The following is a 22967-nucleotide window of genomic DNA, read 5'->3' as shown; positions in this document are numbered from 1 at the left end:
CTGTGCCACCAGAATTGCTTATGGCCCCTATCTCACGGTTTCACTCAGCGTTTCTGGGAGACACCAGAATGCTAACACTGCTAACATGGACTGCCCAACGTTTTACCAAGTGTACTGCCCACATGGGGGGCTAAAAGGATTTTAAGAGCATTATCTACTGACAAGTGAAGATCTCTGGAGGTATCGGGGTCAGAGTGGAGGAAGGAAGGAAAAACCTCAAGATACCGCGCTTCATTTTATGCAACATACAAGCCACATGTCTTCCTTTCACACTATCAAAGCCTTGCTTTGTTAGGAGCAGAATGCTGCTGGAGCACCTGGTAGCCCCTTTTCCAAGAACACATTTTCTTTCCATGCTGATTGCCCTTTATCTTCTGTAAGGCCTGGACAGCATGGACTGTCCACTACCATGGCAGGGAACTGGGATAGTTCCCAGGATGGAGATGTCCAAGATCATATACGTAAAGAATTGAGTAGGTCTGAAACTGCTAATGGGGCTGCAACGCTGAGGCAAACTGCAGTAACAGTGCAGAGGATGAGGGGGAGGAGGAAGGGAAGAAAAGGCAGGAAGCAGGAGGGAGTTAAGGAGGTGAGCAGAGAGTGGAGGGGGAAAAAAAAAGAAAACGGTGTAAACGGCTGGGCACGGTGGCTCAAGCCTGTAATCCCAGCACTTTGGGAGGCCGAGACGGGCAGATCACGAGGTCAGCAGATCGAGACCATCCTGGCTAACGCGGTGAAACCCCGTCTCTACTAAAAAAATACAAAAAAGACTAGCTGGGCGAGGTGGCGGGCGCCTGTAATCCCAGCTACTCGGGAGGCTGAGGCAGGAGAATGGCGTAAACCCGGGAGGCGGAGCTTGCAGTGAGCTGAGATCTGGCCACTGCACTCCAGCCTGGGCGACAGAGCGAGACTCCGTCTCAAAAAAAAAAAAAAAAAAAAAAAAAGAGGCCGGGCGCAGTGGCTCAAGCCTGTAATCCCAGCACTTTGGGAGGCCGAGACGGGCGGATCACGAGGTCAGGAGATCGAGACCATCCTGGTTAATATGGTGAAACGCCGTCTCTACTAAAAATACAAAAAACTAGCCGGGCGAGGTGGCGGGCGCCTGTAGTCCCAGCTACGTGGGAGGCTGAGGCAGGAGAATGGCGTGAACCTGGGAGGCGGGGCTTGCAGTGAGCTGAGATCCGGCCACTGCACTCTAGCCTGGGTGACAAAGCGAGACTCCGTCTCAAAAAAAAAAAAAAGAAAGAAAAGAAAAGAAAAAAAAGAAAATGGTGTAGAGAAATATGAAAGCAAACATGAACTTGATTTTCTGAATTTAAACACCTCTTTATGTTCAAATTAAGGGATTTATTAAATGAAATTTTCTGAATCAGAAAGTTGATTGTAAAACATATTAAAAGTGTTACAAATTTCGACAGGAAAATAACTCATTCCTGGCACACAGCACTAGACCATGTATTATTCTCTTTCAGATTTTCAACTGATTGCTACAATCACTTTAGGCAACTGGCTGTTTTGAGGATTGGTAGTAAGGCCTCCAGTGCTTCATGTAACTTGTATGTGTATGGTAAAATTACTCGGTGAATATATGTTCAATCTAGTAAGGGGTGCTTTTATTTTCTTTTGAGTCCTCTGTCTGCTTTAAAGGTGGTGGATCCAATAATATAGGGATTCACATATGGAAACGAGTTAATGAACTTCACTCTTCCATATCTTCCAGTGCTGTATCAGTGCCCCCATAGCCTGATGCTCTGGGCAGCTACCTGGCTGATCTGCTCCTCAGTCCAATTCTGCTTTCAGAGAATTCCAAGCACATTACCTCTGCTGCATGATACTTTTCTGAATGGGCAGTATAGTCTAGTTAAAAGAGTATGTGCTTTGGGATGGGCACAGTGGCTCATGCCTGTAATCCCACCACTTTGGGAGGCCAAGGCAAGCGGACCACCTGAGGTCAGAAGTTTGAGACCAGCCTGGCCAACATGATGGAACCCCGTCTCTACTAAAAATACAAAAACTAGCTGGGTGTGGTGGCAGGTGCCTGTAATCCCAGCTACTCGGGAGGCTGAAGCAGGAGAATCGCTTGAACCTGGGAGGCGGAGGTTGCAGTGAGCCAAGATCGCACCACTGCACTCCAGCCTGGATGACAGGGTAAGACTCCGTCTTGGGGGAAAAAAAAGAGTATGTGCTTTGGACAGAAATAGACTTGAAGTTCAATCAAACTTCTACAATACTTTTGCTGTGCAGCACTGGGCAAGTAAAGGATGATTATTCATACTTTGCAAGGTTTTTGTAACCATTAAATGAAATAATGAACGTAAAGCCCCTAGCACAGAGTAGGTATTCAAGCAATGCTAGTTGTCATGATAATTGTTATAACAGCAATAGTAAATATTGCTGATGTTATTTTGTTATCCTCTCACCAGCCTGGTTCAGCTTGTTCATGTGGCCTACAGTTAGGTCAGCCTCAAAGCCTCTGCCTTACCAGATGGGGATTGCTAGTTTACAGATCCCCTCTCTACCCACTCATACCATCCTACTGCCCACTGTGTGCTCGAGGCTTATATTCTGACAGACAAGCCAGCCACAGGCCAAAATTCACCAGCAGGGACAAGGGACTAATGGCCCTACCAGCTGTAGCACCCAACCCCAGGGAGGAAAGAAAAATGAGGACGCCAAATATATAAATGGCCCCTGTCTGGACAGCTCATGAGAATTATCAGTTAAGGACTGAGGATGCATTGTGTGCTCATGTCTTCTTGGTTATGGGAATGATGGTTGTAATGTAGTATATCACACTTAATCACTTCAGCCCATCAATTACCTGCAAGGGAGAAGAGAAAGCATGGCCTGTTGCCAAGAGAGACTTATAATTGATGGTCATCTGAATAGCATAGATCAGTTCTTGCATCAAGTACGAGCAATTGAAAAAAAGTTGCACTAGAAATAGGCAGGTGCTATATCTGTTGGACTTTCTCTCATTTCAGAATTTGACCTTAGTCTTGCAATATGACAAGGCCTTATTTTATATATTCATGGGCAAATTCACCCTCACTTAGGAGGGGTTGGGCAGTCACCCTCAGGCCTCAGGTAGAAAGGCTCCTGCCCCTTAGAAAATCTTGGGCCCTAAGGTTTCACCTTAAGTCATGCCTTTGGAAGGAGTTGCTGAGAAATAATAGATGCTACATCTTAAGATTTTCCCCTACCCAGTCATCTAAAGCTAACAAGCCAGGCTGTACAATAAACTCCTATCTCTTACAGTTATCTATATTAAGGTATTAAAGGCTCATGGCCAGAATCCCATGGCAAGCAATGTACTCTTAGATTCCAACTCCCTATCTTGACTGATATCATCATGTCCCATTAAATGTTGTCCCTTGATACCTGAACCATCATGCCACTACTTTCTTAGCCTTATCTTTCCTTTTCCATCTTTGCTATCTCCTTTCTCCTTGGTCTTGGGCCTTTTCCCACTCCATTATTCACCGGTGTGACAATCGATAGCACAAGGTCTCAGCCCAGGCAGCAGTAGCAACTTGAGGGCATAAAATTCCCTTATAGAGTTTTTTTAGCTTCTATCACATAGACCTGCTGTTTTCCCTCCTGGGGCTACAAGCTCCTTGAGGGCAGGAACCATGAGTTACAACAGGAACTGCTACAAAATGTCATGGTAAGCCTTACCAGTAAATCAGAGATTTCACATAAGCACTTCACAGCTCCCAACATGGAGTGAGTATTCTATAATTGTTAGCTGCATCAACTTCATTCTCATTTCTAATTGCATTCCCAGCACCTAGTACAGTGCTTGGCACACTAAAGGGATTAAATATGTATTCATAGAGCCACAATCATATATCTAAAACCCTTGGGTCCACAAATGCTTCAGAATTTAGAATGTTTTTCAGATTTGAGAAAGACAATATGGGCTATATACTATAAATTGCACCCCCAACAAGATCTGGGGCATCATCTCATAATTTAACACATTAATATATCTGTAGTAGATCACATAAATACTCACTTCATGTTGCATTAATAAAGAATACAAAATGCCTCATATATTAGATAAGGACAGATTTTGCTGTCAGTGAGTTGGGGGACCAAATTTACCAAAAAAGAGAGAAAGAGAGAGAGAGAGAAAGCTCAGGTTTCAGACCTTGGATTTAGGAATTGTGAACAGGAGTTTGTAGACCTATATTGAGTACATATATGAGTGAAAAAGGACTGTCTTCAGCCTCAGCACCCCTGTTGGAGTAGAGAGATGTTGCTAACTATTCCCCTCTAACTCCCTGAACCAGTTTGCCTTCTGTGTTTTACATCAAAATTGAATAATGTACACTATATGGTAATGAATCTCTGCATTCACAGGGCTTCGACCTTCAGTAAGACTCTTTACCTCTCCCTTAGTTGCAATTTCCACATCTATAAAATTAGGAGTGGTAAATTTAGGGGGTGGAGAGCTAATACTTAATGAGAAGCTTCTAGGGTGTGATTACTGTCCATATCTCACAGATGAGGGAAGTGAGGCTCAGAGAGTTATGAAACCCCAGCCCTTTCCCCTCAGTTGAGAAACAGTTGAGAAAATAGAAGCGAAAAATCTAAAAACAAGCCAAAGCACTAGCTAATACACATGCTAAATAGTCTAAAGATGATAATATTGTAACAAATGATAAACCTGATGCCTTTGCTACCTGCTAACTTTTTACACCACATCAGCCTGTAGCAAGGGCAGAGTATAAAATTAACAACTAAAAGGGGAAACCAGTGAGATGGAAATACCTAAATGTGTGGGAGAAGCAAAGACCACTTAATTGCAGAGATCCAAGATGCTATATTTTACTCCAGTTGAAAATGCAAATGATGCCATCATCAACTATTCCTTGGCAATATTTCTTAGTATTCACAGTGCAGTTGTGTGGTCTGAAAACAATTTATACTGAACGAAAACTAGTGCTTCTTTGACTGATTCTGATATTGGATTCTTCCCTTCCCCTCCCCCAAACACAATCTCTTCTATGAATACACAGTGAGTCAATCTGGTATATCTTGATGGTTGAATAAGCTCTTTGATTTTTGAATTATTTTGAGATTAACTGAATTTGAAACATGGGCTGCCTGCAATGTCTTGCTGGCACAAAAAGATGAGCTTTGTTATTGACAGAGAAGACTTGCAAACGACATTTTTTATCATTATTCGCCTGTGCAGAATTCGTGTTCACTTCAGCCTGCCCCAGCTGCCTGGATGAACACTTCGAGGCCAGGTTCAAAAGTGCAATTTACAATCTTCTCTCTCGACTTCTGTGACCTGCTGCACAGTACAGGGTGACTCTTCAGCCTGAGAGAACAGACACATATTTTTTTGGCACAATCAATGAACATTGTCCATTATATAAGGGTTTTTGAGAACTTTCATGATATTCCAATTTGAATCAAAATGTCACTGCTTCAAGGGTTTGTTTGTGAGCTCTACAATCCTGTTCTTGGTCCCAAAGGAAACCTAGCAATTTCATATCAGCCTTAGGGCCTCTGTCTGTGGACTACAAGATAATCAAGCATTCTTTATCTATTGCTTATTCTCTTAGTAACTCCCACTCTTCCTCATTTCTCCTCTTTTCTCCCTCTATTTATTCTCTTAAAACCATACTTTGCTATCTACTTAAAAGAATTACTTGTCTATCAACACTGCCACCTCTAACAATCCATAATCTCTTCTTTGTCTCTCACTCCTAATTTTGATGCTCTCTTCCTTTTCTTATTCCTTTTGGGTCAGCTTGTCCTATCCTTTAGTTGTTCTTCAAATTATTTTCTCTAGTTTATCATTCCCTACTTTCATGTTAACAAAAAGTTCACTTGGCCTGTCCTATAGACATTGGCACAACACATATGAAAGCACCCATGGGATAGGCACAACAACTCAACAACTAGTTGGTTCATTTAGTCACTGTCTTAGTCTGTTTTCTATTGATATAACAGAATGGACCACAGACAGGGTATTTATAAAGAAAAGAAGTTTATTTGACTCATGGTTCTGGAGGCTTGGAAGTCCAAGAGCACAGTGTCATCATCTGGCGAGGGTCATCTCATGATAGATAGGTGATAAGGCAAGAAATCACACGCAAAAGAGACCACAAGAACAAGCCAAGCTGACTTTTAAAACAACCTGCTTTCTTGGGAACTAACCCACTCCCATGATAATAACATTAATTTTTTCATGAGCTTGTCACCCTCGTGACCCAACCACCTCTTAAAAACCCCACCTCTTAATATTGTTACACTGGCCATTAAGTTTCCAACATATGAACTGTTGACAGACACATTCAAATCATAGCAGCCACCTACTAGAAATTCTGCTTTAATGCATAGATAAGAATGATTTTAAATGACTATGCAGTAATTTGAAGAAACTGGTGCTTCTGAAGTGCTCACACTTTTTGCATTTCTATTATACTGAGCAAACCCTATGTACCAAAATGTTTATAGGACCAATTGTGAGGACACAATTGTGAAGAAAGACAAGAAAGTGAGAAAATGAGAAAGAAAGTGAAAAAGGAAGTGAGAAAGCAAGAAAGTAACCAAGAAAGCAAAAGAAGGGAAGGAAGGAAGGAAGGAAGGAAGGAAGGAAGGAAGGAAGGAAGGAAGGAAGGAAGGAAGGAAGGAAGGAAGGAAGGGTGGGAGGGAGGGAGGGAGGGAGGGAAAGAAAAAGAAAGAAAAGAAAGAAAGAAAGAAAGAAAGAAAGAAAGAAAGAAAGGAAGAAAGAAAGAGAGAGAGAGAAAGAAGAAAGAAAGAAAGAAAGAAAGAAAGAAAGAAAGAAAGAAAGAAAGAAAGAAAGAAAGAAAGAAAGAAAGAAAGAAAGAAAGAAAGAAGAAAGAAAGAAAGAGAAAGCCAGCCAAAAGGCCACCTCATAAAAACCCACTGGGAAACAAGCCAGCAATCAGTCAGGCAGCCTTTAAGCATGATGACAAGAAAGAGGGCAATTACAAACACAACAATCCTAAAACCTACTAAAACTCCAGTCCTTCCAAATCACTCCATCTTTCTCAAATTCAGAGTCAGGAAGAGTAGTGATGCCCCTGGGCAACTGACAAACAATAATCTTGCATATTCCCATAAGGCCTCTGTGCCACCACTGCTGCCCAACTAATCTGCAGACCACTGCAAAATACTTCCTCCTTATCATCTTCGCTGTCAATCCCAATAAGCTCCAAGCTGAAATCAGTGTGGAGAAATCCTCCTTCTCCACCAGTTACACTCTGCTTTTAGCTAACAGGGCAGTAATTACTTATGCTCCTAGGGTCACACATAAACTCTGTAGATATGACTATTTTTGCAATTATCTTTACCATTAGTATAATTGCAAGCACCTTGAGGCAAGAGCTGTGTCATTTATGTATCCCCTGGTGCCTCTAACATGATGCCTATCACACAGTAGATGCCCAATAAATATGCATTGGATTGTGTTGTATCAATCAGCGCCACTATCCACATTAAATTATTCTCCTGTTTTCCACTTTATACAATAGACGTCTATAGCCCTTTCCTTCCATTTGGTCTTTGCTTTATTGCTAAAGACAAGAATGAAACTGTCACTTTAAATCCAATGGCCTTCCCCTTATTGAAAGCTAATCATCTACAAGGATTTTCTCTCCCACTGATACCATATGAGGAAACAATTAGCAATATTTTTTCTGATGCCAGCAAATGACCTCAGTATTAATCTTATCAGGTTTGCCTCTTTGGGGAGTTTATTCAGAAATCAATCCAGATTATATTATAAATCAAAAAGAAGAAAAAAAGCAATTCCTATCTTTCTATTCTACCAATGTGAATATATCAGTTAGGTAATATTCTGATTAAAATCTCAGGACTATGTCACAAATGATCTATTCTAATTTTATTTTTTAGCTGTATACTTAGTTTGCTAATATGTTGAAATCATTTTTTCCAGTAACTGCTTCTGTATTTCCTGTCTGTTTCCTCGATTATAATTTCACATATTCTATTCCTCCAGGATACTGGACACATGGAACATTATCTTCATTCTTGCCTATGTGCTTGCCACCCAATAATGGGTACACTTTCAAAATTCAAACTCAGTTCCTAAATTAGGCAGTTCATTAAATATATCCATTGGAAACTCCATTTTCTTCATCTTCCTTTCAGCATCACCCAATGAAGGTGGCTAACCTGATGTCCTGCATAACTTATCTCTAACCCCTTACTTTCCTGTGTTCATACAAACTCAGAGTATAAAGGCCCCAATTGGTTGTTGTCAGCGCACTAAATTCAGCAAATTTTCAGCCAGGTATCATCTAGCTATTCATCTGGATGTCCATGACCTCCATGACTCTTTCCATAATGTATTCTATTTCAAGATTGAAATGAGCCCAGAGTACACAAAGACATAAACTCTTCATTCTCAGAGTTGTCTAATTAGTTGGTAATGATCCTGTTTATACAGCTCCCATAACCTTTATTTCTGCTGAGGTCGCTTTTTCTTCAACCTCTTGGCCTCTGACATATAACACATTTCACTTCCCAAGTCTTCAGAGGAGTCTATTTTTTATCGATCTGTATATTCTTTACCCTCTCTGATCAATGTCACACAAAACTATATCAGGCCTTGTGGAGCCTAGTCGTTTTTTAGTAACTTTTATCCATTTACTAAGCAATATATTTGTTAGGCAGCAAGTATTCCATATAATAACTTGATAAAGACTTCCCAGTCCATGTTACATGAGAATCCTGGATTGAATAGCTCAGCCACTGAAATATTTTGACCCTTGTACTATGATATTACTTATGCTCTAATGAGATTAAATTGGCTGCTGTAAGGAGAATAGATCATAAATGGGTAGAAACAGGGAGACCAACTAATAGGCTCTTTAAAAAATCCAGGTGAGAATAGATTATGCTTTGGAGCTAAATGGTAGCAGTAGAGGTGCTGAGAATGGTCAGATTCTGAATGTATTTTGAACATAAGAGCAAGATTTCATGACAGATTGGTATATGAGAGAACGAGAAGAGTTACAGGTGAGGCCAATGTTTTAGGAATGAGCAACTAGATAAATAGAATTGTCAATTACCAAAATGGGAAAGAATAGGTTTGGAGTAAGATCAAGAGTTGGATTTTGAATATGTTAAATTTGAAATGCCTTTCAGAAATCCAAGGGAAAATGAACATTAGGTAGTTAGCTATTTGAGTCTGGGCTTCAGGGAAGGATCTGTTAAACATATAAATTTATGAGCAGTCAGTATACAGATGGTGATCAAAGCTATGTGACTGGATGAGATTGTCAAGGGAGTGAGGATGGATAGAGAAGTCATTCAAGGAGTGAGTCTTAGTACACTCCAACAATTAGAAGTAATGGAGGTAAAGGAGAACAAGCAAAGAAGTTTGCTAATGAGTGGCTGAAGAGAAAGTAGGACAGAATACTACCTTGGCAATCAGGTGAATAAAGTATTCAAAAAAAACAGAGAACAATCCACTGTAACAAATGCTGCTAAAAAGGTGAAGAGATGAAGACTGAGAGTTAACATTGGGTTTGGTGATTTATTGATTATTGGTGACCTTGGTGAACCATGTTAGTAAAGAGGTGAGTATAAAAGCTTTATAAGAAGGAGTTGAGGAGAGGAGTTGCCCAGAATCTATATCTTGTCCTAATAGTGTCCCAGTTTTGGAGAAAACATTTATCCTCCATTGAGGGTAGGCTTAGCAGGAGAGTCATTCTTAGCTTCACCTCTCCCTCCCACCTCTCACTGTGAATACCCAGGAGTCTAGATGCTTCTTCCACCAGCCCCTGATATAGCCAGGGAGAAATCTTGTGACAAATGCAGCCAATCAAATATTCTACAAAAGGTTTGAATTTTTAGTAAGAGAAACAAGAAAACAGAAGTCAATATTTGTTGTGGAAGTAGAAGCAGCAGCTCAGCCACATCCTAATCCAGCTATTTCTGTGATGACACAATGTTGCTATATTCACTAGAGCTTCTTTAGTTCCCTCTCTTTGTAAACCTGATTTTCCAACCTCCCTTCAGTTATAATGAGTCCCCCATGTTCTTTATAAATGTCTCTTTTAGTTTAATGCAGCCTGAGTGTGTTTCTGTTGCTTGCAGCCCAGAACTCCAACTTCCACCATAGTACAACCTCAACAGGATGCCAGGCCACTAGCTATAGTGGCAAAAGTTGTCAGGGAAGCTTATGCTCTAGAGAATCAGACGCAATCTTTCCAATGTCAAGAGGCCAAGGGTGGCCGGGCACAGTGCCCCACACCCATAATCCCAGCACTTTGGGAGGCGGAGGTGGGCAGATTACTTGAGGCCAGAAGTTCGAAACCAGCCTGACCAACATGGTAAGACCCCATCTCTACCAAAAATGCAAATATTAGCCAGGCGTGGTGGTGCTTGCCTATAATCCCAGCTACACAGGAGGCTGAGGCAGGAGAATTGCTTGAACCTGAGAGGCGGAGGTTGCAGTGAGCCAAGATCATACCACTACACTCCAGCCTGGGTGACAGAGTGAGACTCTGTCAAAAAAAAAGGGGGGGGGGGGGTCAGGAATTTTTTTTCCTTGAAATTTTTGCTGAAATAGCAGCAAAACTGGCTTAGAACTGAGTGCAATGTCTACTATACAGTTCAGTAAATATGGATTATACTGTGTACCTGTTTTGCTATACAAGACTTTTTCACCTACTCTTTTTCTTCAACAAATTCTTTTTCCAGATGACATTTCAAATACTCTTGATGGAGTAAAGTGTATAGTTAATCCTTTAAAGAAAGAAAAAAAAAAGGGAAAGAAAAACTCTGTTTACTTAGGATCAATCGGAAATGAAGATAAAGCAGCTCTGGAGTGGCAGCGTTGATCAGTAGAAAAGAAAAATCAATTTACATAGGACTTTTCAAGGCCACATTAAATGTGCATTGCAGGTTAAACCTATGGTTTAAACTATCTATCTTAACTTCATTTCCTGGGACTACACATCTCCATATACATCCTAGAACAGTTGCTCTCAAATCTGGTGCCCATACCCAAAGACCCTAACTTAGGTCTGCACTCTAAACTGCAAGCTTCCTGAGGGCAGTTCTCAACAGAATGCCTGACCCACAGTAGCAATTCAGTAACTATTTGGTGAAAAAATAAATAACTTGAGTTTTTAATATTCTCTGGAAAAGAAAGGTAAGTTTTCTTTGAATTTTGGGGGCACAATCATTTTTCAACTTTTTGAGAAAATGTTTCTCAGAGTTTGTCACTAACTCAGAATAAGTCATAATTGGCATTTTGTTGACATGAACATGGTAATTGATTACTTCTTCCCAGCTTAAGGCAAAAGATAAATACTTTTTAAAGCCAAAGTAATTCTTTTTTTTTGCCCTATGTGTGAACCAGCAGGTATAGAGGACAGCATTACTGTAGGACAATAATAGATAAAATAGGTATCACTTTTTAAATTCTTACTATATGCTAGGAACTATTGTAAGTGCTTTATATATGGTATGAATGATCTAACTCAAGCATGAAGAAGAAAATCTAGACAGGAAAAAAGATGAGGAATAATAATTATTATTATGCTATAAAAATAATAATACTTCTTAAGCATTTACTATGTGTGAAGCATTGTTCTACATATTTTGTATGAATTATCTCAGGTAATCCTCACAACAATCCTATAAAGTAGGAACTATTATTATTCCCATTTTACATATGTGAGAAGCAACCCTTTGAGATGTTAAGTGACTTGCTCAAAAGCTTACAGATAGAGAGTGGTGAAATCAGGACTCAAAGCTAGACCTATATGACTCCAAAACCTAAATAAACTCTTACCCATTCCACCACATTGCTTCCCTTTTAGCAGAGCTTTCATTTCATCCTGAATCTGACTGTATTGATTCAAATAAGACAATATGTGGAAAATAACTTTATAAACAGTACAGTGCTATAGAAATAAAAGTGGTTATTGTGATTATTAATTTGTCTTTTTAAACATTTATTGAGTTACTGTATAGACACTATAGATGGTGTTGGATGCAGAGGATACAGCTGTGAGTAAGACAGGCATGGCCTGTAACCTTAAGGAGCACACAGTCTAGGGGACAAGCAGATATGTAAACAAAGAATTACAACAATATAGGAAAGGCAAAATGAGAGATGTGTACACAATCATTGTGGTATTATGGGACCACACAGGAAATATTAGCCTACCTTGGTAGTGGAGAGAGCAGATGGACTAATTCCTAAAGAAGACAGGCCTGGCCAGACGTGGTGGCTCACACCTGTAATCCCAGCACTTTCGGAGGCTGAGGCGGGTGAATCACCTGAGGTCAGGAGTTCGAGACCAGCCTGGCCACCATGGTGAAATCTCATCTCTACTAAAAATACAGAAAATTAGCTGGACGGGTGGCAGGCATGGTGGTGGGCACCTGTAATCCCACCTACTTGGGAGGCTGAGGCAGGAGAATCGCTTGAACCCAGGAGGCAGATGTTGCAGTGAGTCAAGGTCACGCGCCATTGCATTCCAGCCTGGGCAACAAGAGCAAAACTCCATCTCAAAAAAAAAAAAAAAAAAAAAAGAAGAAGAAGAAGAAGAAGAAGACAGACCTAAGCTGAATCTTAAAGATCTGTCAAATGGTACAGATCAATTAGGTGTAGGGAGAGAAAGGCATTCTAGACTAAGTGGTAGTATATGCAAAGCAGAAAAGCAAGAAATGGCCTGGCATAAGGAAGGAATAAAATACATTTCTAAGGCAAAGTTGGAAAAGTAGGCAGGATAAGGACTTGGAGGGCCTTATATGTCATATGAATTACAGTTAGCTTTATTCAGTAGGTAACAGGAAAGCTTTGCACAGTTTTAACCAAAGAAATGACAAGGTCAGATTTCATAACAGAAAGGTCTGCCTGGTAGTTGCATAGAGAATGTACTGAAGGGGAGAATATCAGAGGTCTATTGGGAAACTACTATCAGTTCAGAAGTTAAAATGAGAGACCATTAGTAGGGATAGAGTAGAAAGGACAGATGCAAGAAATATTTAGAAGAGAAAGCCAACTAGACATAGTGATTTATTAGATGTAGAAAGTAAAATAAAGAAAGGAATATAATATGACTTTTCAACTGGGTAACAAGACAGGACATCAGAAGAAGGAACAGATTTGATGGGAAGGAATAATGAGCTCCATTTTGAACATATAGAGTTTGAATTGCCTGTGAGACATCCTGCTGAAGATACTGGCAGGCCATCAAATATATAAGGCTGACATTTCAGGGAGATGTTGGGGCTAAAAATATAGATCTGGGAATCATCACCACGTAGATTATGAGTGGACAATGCCTGGTGAGAGGGCTGACTTTGGCAAGTGGAGTTTCTATGGATAATGACAGCAGAAGCCAATTTACAACAGAATGAAGAGGGAATAGAGGTGTGAAAGTGGAGACAATAAGTGTAATCTACTTAAGAAGTTAGGATGAGAAGAAAAAGAACAAAAGAATAGGACTCTGGAAATCAAGGAAGAGATTTTATTTGTTTTTAGAATAGGAAAGATTTATACTAAATGTTACTTACAATCTCTTTCAAGGTCACCATTGAGATGGCAGCTTATTGGCAATGGGCCAGTCAGATCCCTAGTATTAGATCATAGGAAAGAAGCCTAGGTCCCCAATATTCTGAGAAATTTAGTAATGATAATTCTGAAAGATAAAATTGACAGAAAGAGAGAGTAATTATTTACGAATAAGACAAACAAATTGGTGATCCACTTATTGGTAATTTTGGATTGCTAATAAATGTTTAACAAAAGGGGGTTCAATAACTCAACATCACATTAAGCCAAAAAATATTTTAAAGCTGCCTGTAGCTGCTCATAAATTGAATTGTGCAGCATGTGATTGACTTCCTGCCAAGAACATTTGCTTGTTCCAACTTAGTCTGCTTTATCTAGATAGAGTAATTATTTCATTTTGGCAAAGACATTTATTTGAAATCAACACATACCAACCCCCACATTTTACCCCTTCTGAGTTGTCTTCATCTCCCTCTGTCTGCCTAATAAGTCTGTTAATGACAAGGTCTCTACAGTAAAGGCCTTCCAGAAAACATTTGTCTCCAGATAGAGGCTCACTAGAGTGGAGCCATAGTACTGGTCACACTGGGTCTGGTACCCAGAGAGCAAAGAGTGATTCAGCCAAGCATCTAATCTACCTGCAAGAAGGTGGTAACTGCTGCTCTTCCAAACCACACCCCAGGTTCTGGGCCTAGTCACATCAGGTCACATAAATGGGGCAGGCAGTATTTGAATGACTGTAGCAAGTCATACCACCTTGATATAGTCTTGATCATTTGTTGCCACAAGTTAACAGTCACTTCTGCATCCATCTCCTGACCTCATGGAGCAGGTTCCAGATAAGAGTACAGCTTGCCTGATCAGAGGACTATCTCTTAGTATTCACAAACCCCCAAGATGCCAAATGACACCTTCTGGTTCCATGCAGAAAAGAGGAGGGTGCTCTTCTCCCCAGGTGTGTATTGTGTTTTATCACCTGGACCCAAAATAGAATTTAGTATTTGGTCTCACAAAGACTCTTCTAAAAGCAACTTCAGCTTCTCTCTGTAGTTTTTAGGTACATAGGGGCTAAGAAAACCAGTCCATGGGATCAGTAAGAGCAATAGACCCCATAATTGCATTAGCTAACATATTTTGAGGTAATTATCAGACACTGTTTTAAATGTTTTGTATATATTGGTAGATTTAATTTTTTCTATAACCCAATGAAGTTAGTACTTACCTGCATTTTTCATGTAAGGAAAGACAGTCACAGAAAGGTTAGATAACTTGCCCAAGGTCACTTAGCAAATAAGTGGCAGAGTCAGTATTTGAATCCAGGCAGCGTGACTTTAGAATCTATGCTCTTAGTTCAAATGATCTATTGCCTTTCTGGGCATACTGCCCTTGCCATTAACCATTCTTTATCTTTGATCCCTACTCACCTAAGCATAGCAGCCTACTTCTCTTAGGTCTCTTTCCTGTTAGATGCTTCAGTTTATGTAGTTTGATACTGTGTGAGCCACTGATTCAGCACACAGCTAGATTATGAATCCAAGATCAGGCTTAGCTAGGATATCCTGCTATACTTAATTGAGATAACGTATGTAAAGAATCCCAAAGCAATGTTTGGTAAATAGCAAGCACTCAAAAATATTCATTTTCTAGATTTTTAAAAACAACAAAAAAAGAACCATCTAGTGCCCAGGCAGACCATAAAAGAAGAGAGCTAATCAGTCTGGAATTATGATTTCAAGGAGTTGAGAGGAAGAGGGCAATCAGGTCATTCTAGGCGGTCCCTCTTACTTTTGTTTCAACTCCATCCTACTCATTCACACACAAATTGCGCTATGAGTAAGGGCAATCTGAGCTTTTCACAGGCCTGAGGTTCAATCTATGTTCCCTTAAGAAGATTCAATGGAGCAACAGGAAATTTGCACAGAGAAAGAAGGTAGGGAGAGAGAAGAAAATTGACCCAATCGGTAACAAGAACTATTCTGTTATACAAAGCACGCCTCCATAACTACCCTCTTGTAGGGTTAAAATAATGAAACCTCAGATTTATCAATCATTCACATCTTAATAGGAATGATCCTTTTCAAAAGGTGAGCTCATTATAGATTGGTTTCCCTGAAAAGTAGGCAATAGTTGGGGGACCTGATGACCTAAGGTTGAAAGAGGAAGAGCAATAAAAACAATCTTCTCAAGCTTCATAATTTTGTCTAATGCTTGGTACACAATTGGCTCCTACAACAAGTAGGGCCAACATATCCATTAGGCATAGTAGGCACAGGGTGTGGTGTCCACAAAAAAAATATTTTCCTTTGCTCTTAAATAAGAAGAAAAATTTAACTCTGAGGTAGAAAAAGTGTTTTAATATGCAATATTAATATATTCATTTTATACCAATATAATCATAAAATATAATTTTAACATTTTTATGGAAGAATAGGTAAATGAAGACAAAAATTCCTAGGGCTCATAAAAGTCATAATATGGCCCTGGTACCAGGTTGTGTTTCCATGGAAGTAGATACCGAGAAAGAGTTTAGCATCCAGGATGGTTATTAAGGAGTACCTGCAGTGGCAGCATTTGTAGAAGAGAAAGAAAGGAAGCTGAAAGAAACAGAGGGCAATGTCAAGCTGCACTGCAAGTTTAAGGACAGACTTGGCCAACCCCACCAGAAGCTCTGGAGCTAGAATGGTCCTTCAGAGTCGTTGCAGGTTGGGCTGGGATGATCAGGCCTTTTTATCCCCACCTTGGATATGGATGCTCCAAGAAGTAGTGTGGCCTAGGGTGAAGTTACCCCATGTAGCTGACATAAACCTTGAAGGGACTGGCAGCTGGAGGCTCTCTGTTAACTTGATTCCCAGTAGCTGTGCAGCATAGTCCCTCCTTGAAGAAGGAACTGACTGGTGCCTCATACCATCCCCCTGCATCTATTATACTCACTGTGGAGGAAGAGCCTTCAGTGGGAAGGAATCAACACCAACTACCTCTGCTGGCTGAAAGCAGGGCCCAGTGGCATTATAGCCCCATTTCCTTCCAGTCTGTTAAGAACAGCCACAGGAAAGATATCATAAATTACATCAAATACATTATGTAGAGCATTTATTTTTATCTCAGTCTACAGCCCTTGAGTTATTTTTATCACCTTTTAAAGAAGAAAATTCAGCTCTCCCTGGCCATCTCATCAATTTGTCAGGTTTGAATTCTGAAATCTATATATCCATATAAAATTTACACCCCTCCAAGCATATTTTTATCCCCACATAAAATTTATGTCAGCAGTGTTTTGCCAATATGGCTACGATAAAAGTTTTGTTTAGACCAAGAGAGTGAGCTCTATATGTCGTGGATAACAATTTCCTTGGTGCAGAACAGTCAATGATATAAGTTACAGAATAGACGGCCTGGATGACTATCTTGTATATACTTTTACTAGCATAAATGTGTTTGTCTTCTGATTAGATACAAAATGGGCCAGGTACCATCTTATCTACAGTTCCTTTCCCACACCTATATTGCATAGGTAGCAAGACCCAGAGAAGGGAAGAAAATCAGCATCAACCCAAACGGAAGAGTTAGTTGAATAAAACCTATTTGAGGAAAGGAAAAGACAGAAGAGGAGAGGTTGCATTTGGGAATGTGGACAAAAGTGGAGGTTTTAGGAAATATTACCTTTTGATTTCTCACTCACAAGTGGTGGAAGCGAGACCTTTGCTAGATTTTAAAAAATTATTATTATTATTATTATTATTATTATTATTATAACAATCATTTGAGGGAAGAAATAATAACATAGAAATGTTTATTTTCTTCTATAGCAAAATGTCCATCACTTCCCACTTGGCTCCTCTTCTCCTTAGATTTGATTATTCAGAGATAACTTATGAAAGGCAATTTCAAACTCTGTATAGTACCTTGCTCATTTCCGAGTATTTCTTTTAATGGGTTTTCTATGTCCTGTGTTTCAGATTATGTAATCATAGGCAAAATCCATGATCTGACTCTAGCAACTGACAGATACAGATTTGATTATACTGTCCTGAATGGCTAGGGAAAGCTTTTATTCTTCTTTCAAATCCATAATTGCCTGAGCTTTCCTTTGCAGCTGCCTGCCTCTCGGCAACCCAGTTGGGTGTCATTTTGCAGACTGCTAACTCCTAATCACAAACTCCAGTTTTTGTGATGGGGAAAACAACCATGCAGCACCAAAACAACAAGAAGGACCATCCTTTTCTAACATAAAAAATTGTCTAAATACCAAATCCTATTTCTGCATCACAAAGGCCATCTCCATCTGGGTTTTGCATGGCCCACATATTCTATATTAAGGAAATTCACTATGAGAAAATCTATATTGATAAAGTATTGGGAGTAGGGATTATTTGAATAGACATAGGTAAGAGTGTAGAAATACACAGGAAATGTCAATTGATGTATTTGCTTTAAATAAAGGATTTCATAATGGTCCTCTTGAGCATCAACCTCCCCGATATTTACACTTGCTACATTTAAGTACACCCACATTTCTCGACAAGTTGACTTGTAGCTTTCTGCTGGGGCTTTCATTTATTTTGTATCTCTTTAGTTTCATCAACACAATCCCAATCCCAGAGCATAGCTGAGTAGCTTGTATGTAGTTAGTTTTCAGTATGAGTAGATTACTTATTGAAAGAATGAATAAATATATATTGAGCATCTACTGTAAAATGGAGCATAAATTCAGTCACTGATAGTTCAAAGTGGAGCAACACAGGGACTGGAATTCAATACATGTCATTTTTATAAATTTTACTTTTTAGTCCAAAACACATTAAAAATATACACAATACGTGGAGGAAGAGAGGATGTGACCAGAACCTCAAATTTTATTCCTGTGTTGCTGAATATTTTCTCTAAAATGTTCCCAGAGTAATCAATAAAACGAACGCACTTGCTGTATAAACATGAGTAATCTATTTGTCCATTATCTAAATTAAATTGCAGATGATAGAATAACCAAATTAAGAATAATGTAGTGACTGAGAACAATACTTGTGTATAGGCAAAGACACACACACCCACACACACCCTAATTAACAAAAGAGGTAGGACTACCACCATAAATTGGGATTCAGAATGCAGTAAATACAGTTTTTCATCTTAAACAAGGAAAATAAGGATATTAATCTAAATCTTATATCTATGATCAGTTTCCCACATTCTCTTAGGTGAACACTCTAATTACACAGTGCAAGAGGTGACCAGTGATTGCCTAATAGGAGGAGAAAATCTATACCCTAACTGGAATGGCTAGTGTTCTTTTTTGTCCAATTACTAGTGATTTTTGGGAAGAAAAGAAAAGAGAAAGTAGAGTGAGCTGCAGCCAGCTCACTGTCCAAAGCAGGAGATACCACTGTTTAAGAAGATATTTGCAGTTTCTCAGACAGTAGAAATGATAACCATGTATGCTCTCCCAAAGACTGGATTTTCTACAATGTTTATTTAAATTCCAGGATAATATAAAAATATTCAGACACCATAGCCTACGTAAAGGAACAAACAAGAGACAGAGATTTTTCACATCTGCTGATTCACTAAATTAATGTTTTTATGACCCTTAAGATAAGGTTAGCTAGTTTCTTTCCTAGTTGTAAAACTACAAAGATTGATGAGATAAACTTGATGCTTAACCTTGACATTTGTAAGAGTAAGTTAAGTTTGAAGCTTGTCAAAAGATTGACAGTTTCTCTTTAAAAATGAATTGCCTAGAATATTAAATGATGTTTTATGTACTGGTGCATTCAATTTTGTTTTGCAGCATTATAAAAACTATTAAACACAGTGTTAGAGTTTTGAGGACAAAAAACATTTCAATCTTTATTCTGAAGTTGGATTCTGAATCCCTGAGGGTGACACCTCTTGAGAAATCTTTCCAGTTAGAAAGGTCTTAAAGGCTCCATTAATAACACTGCTTTGAAAGCATAAAACATCTTCCTCTTGACCTTGAACCTCATAGACTCTCAAAAAATGGTTAAAGTGTGCTGTGACTATGCCCCCTTTTGAAGATTCATTATATGGGGAAACGGAAAGTGGGACCTCTTGGCTCCAAAAATTAGAGACCCAATAAGAAGCTTTGTTATAGCCTTTTTTATTATATAGTTCAGTAGAAGAAGCAAGCTCATCATAGAAGAGACAGTATTGGAGCATCAGTGCCAGTGCTGACAAACCAGATGATTATTGATGGCAGTGGTCCAGAGTGTTAAAGCCAAAATGAAAGCAAGGAATGTAGGCCTCTGGTATGTAGATGGGAGAGCTTTGAACCAATCTAATGTTTATTTTATTGTGATGCTTGAATCACCGCATCAGAATCACCTGGGTAGTTGTTACAAAAGCAGATAACTGGGCCACACTCCAAACATACTAAACCAGAATCTCTATGGAACAGACACCTTGGAAACTGTGTTTTTAGCAATCACCCCAGGGGATTATTATGTACAATGAAGTTTGGAAACCACTAAATTAATGCTTCTGAATGTGGGCTAACACCTTAAGATGTAGATCTTTTAAGGACTCTTTGCATTTGAATAAAGACTTTATTGTCTCATTGATCAAACCCTGAAAAATGGCAGCCTAAACTGTAGAAACACATTTGAATATATACAGGAGTTTGGCAAGAAACTTCAGCACAAGTTTTCTTCTTGTCATTGACAGAGCCTATATATTACCTAGTGCATTTTTAAATGCTTCTGCCCATTTCAGCAAATACACTCAGGACTGTGAATGAAAGTAGCCATCCCCATGGCTCTGGCCTCACTCAATCACTTAGTGGTCACCTCTGAAAACTTGATGAAATGGATGTTTGAAAGTGAGGGCTTAGGATCATTTATAATTTCTGGTTAACTACAGATTAAGAAAGAATTTGGATTCAACCCCCAATATGGAAAATCATCCTAAAATGATTCCCTCTTTTTGTATCTGAAACAGTTTAGCTGGTGAAACATAGCAGAATTCCTCTTTGAGTACCCTCAAATCTGCTGCACCTCAGGGTCTCCTGAGCATATAGCACAAGATGACATCTACAATAATGATAAGATACTGGGTTAAATGTATTCTAGCCCAGTGAATTCCATGAAAATGTAGTTGTGGGATTTATTTTAATTCTTAAAATTCTGATGTTTTTATATCCTCTATCTCAGTCTATTTTACTAACATTTGTCTCTTTTTCCTCAAAGTGGGTTGGGGGCAGGGTGGTGGAAAGGGGAAGATTCAGCACAGACATTTTCATACTTGTGAGCTCTAAATAATTGGGCTTCAGTTCAAGAGGGACTTCTCTGTATTTGAGACATTGTGGCTATCCTATCACATTTTTCCAGCATGTCCCAAAACTTACACCTCCTTCCCTGTGGTATGAATTACACACAAATGTCATTGAATATATTTGAAAAACACTAAGGTATACAAAGTTAACTAGTTTCATCCTAGAACTTCCAAGAGCCTTTACTATATTAATCTTCATTTAGAATCTCTGAGATAAAAATATAGCATTCAGTAGCTCACAAAAATTATGTAACTGTAGATTACCTTCTTCATAGTGCATCTTATGTGACTATTTTTTCACTTCCACTCGCATACCACCATAGACACCTAAACAAGCTCACTTAAATGTTACCTAAGCAGAGAGACTATCTGGACCATTTTACCTAAGGTAGCCCCCAATACCACTTCATCACTCTATCCCTTTAATCACCTTTATCTGTCCCCTAGCACTTATCAGTACCTGATAAAAATATGGTCTTTCTTTTGTCTGTTTCTGCTATCTCCCTTACTAAAATATAAGCTCTAGAAGAGCAGGGGATGTTTTTCTTTGATACAAATGCTATATTTCTAGTATCTAGAACAGAGCCTAGCATATAGAAGGCACCTAGTCAAAATCTGTTGAAGGAATAAGCAGACAAAACATCCAATGCAACTTTCTTTTGGTCATTTATACCAACAAACATTAACCTTGAGGCCAAATGAACATCACTGCTCAATATCATCCAGAGAAGAATATACATCTGCAAATTCTTTTAAGGGATAGAGGTAGCCTTTCCTAACTCCTCTGTGGGCAAATCTGAACTAAACTTTTCTGAAATGTCAGTTGAATTACTACATTTTCCCAAGTCATACCTTTGAGATTTATTTTATTCTAAAAAGTTGCCTGAAGTATTTTTGTGTCTTACACCCTGGTAGAAAATATGACAATAGAATATTTCTATGTTTTGCAACAGAATAACAAGTCAAACTGTCTATACTGTTAATTTCTTTTTCTTTTTCTTTTCTTTCTAGACAGAGTTTTGCTCTGTTGCCCAGGCTGGAGTGCAATGGTGCGATCTCCACTCACTGCCACCTCTACCTCCCAGGTTCCAGCAATTCTCCTGTCTCAGCCTCCCAAGTAGCTGGGACTGCAGGCGTGTGCCACCACACCCGGCTAGTTTTTGTATTTTTAGTAGAGACAAGATTTCACCATGTTGGCCAGCCTGGTCTAGAACTCCTGACCTCAGGTGATCCACCCACCTCGACCTCCCAAAGTGCTGGGATTATGGGCATGAGCCACTGCACCTGGCCTATACTGTTAATTTCTTGTGGCTAATTCTCAAAAACAAGGCCATCCTAGTATTGGAGTAAATACTCTAAACCACATCACAGTTTAGAAAATACAAGCCTTTGGACACCCTAGACCAGGGGGGATTGGGGAAGACACAGAACCAAGAATTATAGCATTTTATGAATACAAATGAAGCTGATAAATAAAGACGACACAGATGAGCTTTAAGGGTAAGAGGGTAGAGTGAAGCTAGTTCACACAAAATACACTCCCCAAATTTAACAAAAAGAATAATAATAAACATAAAATATGGAAAATTAAGCAGCAAACATGCAAAGGTTCATACACCACAATCTTTGAAAAGTTGTAGTAAAGAAAATGAGAAACAGAGTTTTCATTGATATAGCTCTCATCAAGCCCCTGTCTCCTATGAATTAGTAAAATGGAAATAATGTAAGTGGATTTTTTAAAGTTCTGAAACTAGATTGAAAGGACAAGATTTGGAAAACATCTCACAAGAAGAGAAGCCACTCATTATCAACCTCAATATCTCAGCAAAGACCAGAAGTCAGTGAACCTTCATTTCGGTTTTTGCAGATTTGGGCATATTCTGCTGTAAGAAGACATAACAATTATAATCATCAATAGATAATTTTCTTTAGCAATAACTGAGAGTAGACAAGATAGTAAAAAACAATGAATTAAATAAGATAAAATTATTTAAAGAAGTAAAGGGCTCAGAAAGAAGCAGCTCATGGCCATGTGCTACTGAATTCTCCCTTCAAGTATGCAGGATAATAGTACTGTGGCAAAAACCCAAAGATTTTACAGTGTTTTTTGTTTTTTTGTTGTTGTTGTTGTTGTTTT

Source organism: Chlorocebus sabaeus, chromosome X, assembly GCF_047675955.1.
Source record: "Chlorocebus sabaeus isolate Y175 chromosome X, mChlSab1.0.hap1, whole genome shotgun sequence".
Taxonomy (NCBI): domain Eukaryota; kingdom Metazoa; phylum Chordata; class Mammalia; order Primates; family Cercopithecidae; genus Chlorocebus; species Chlorocebus sabaeus.
Note: the sequence above shows the minus strand (reverse complement) of the source record.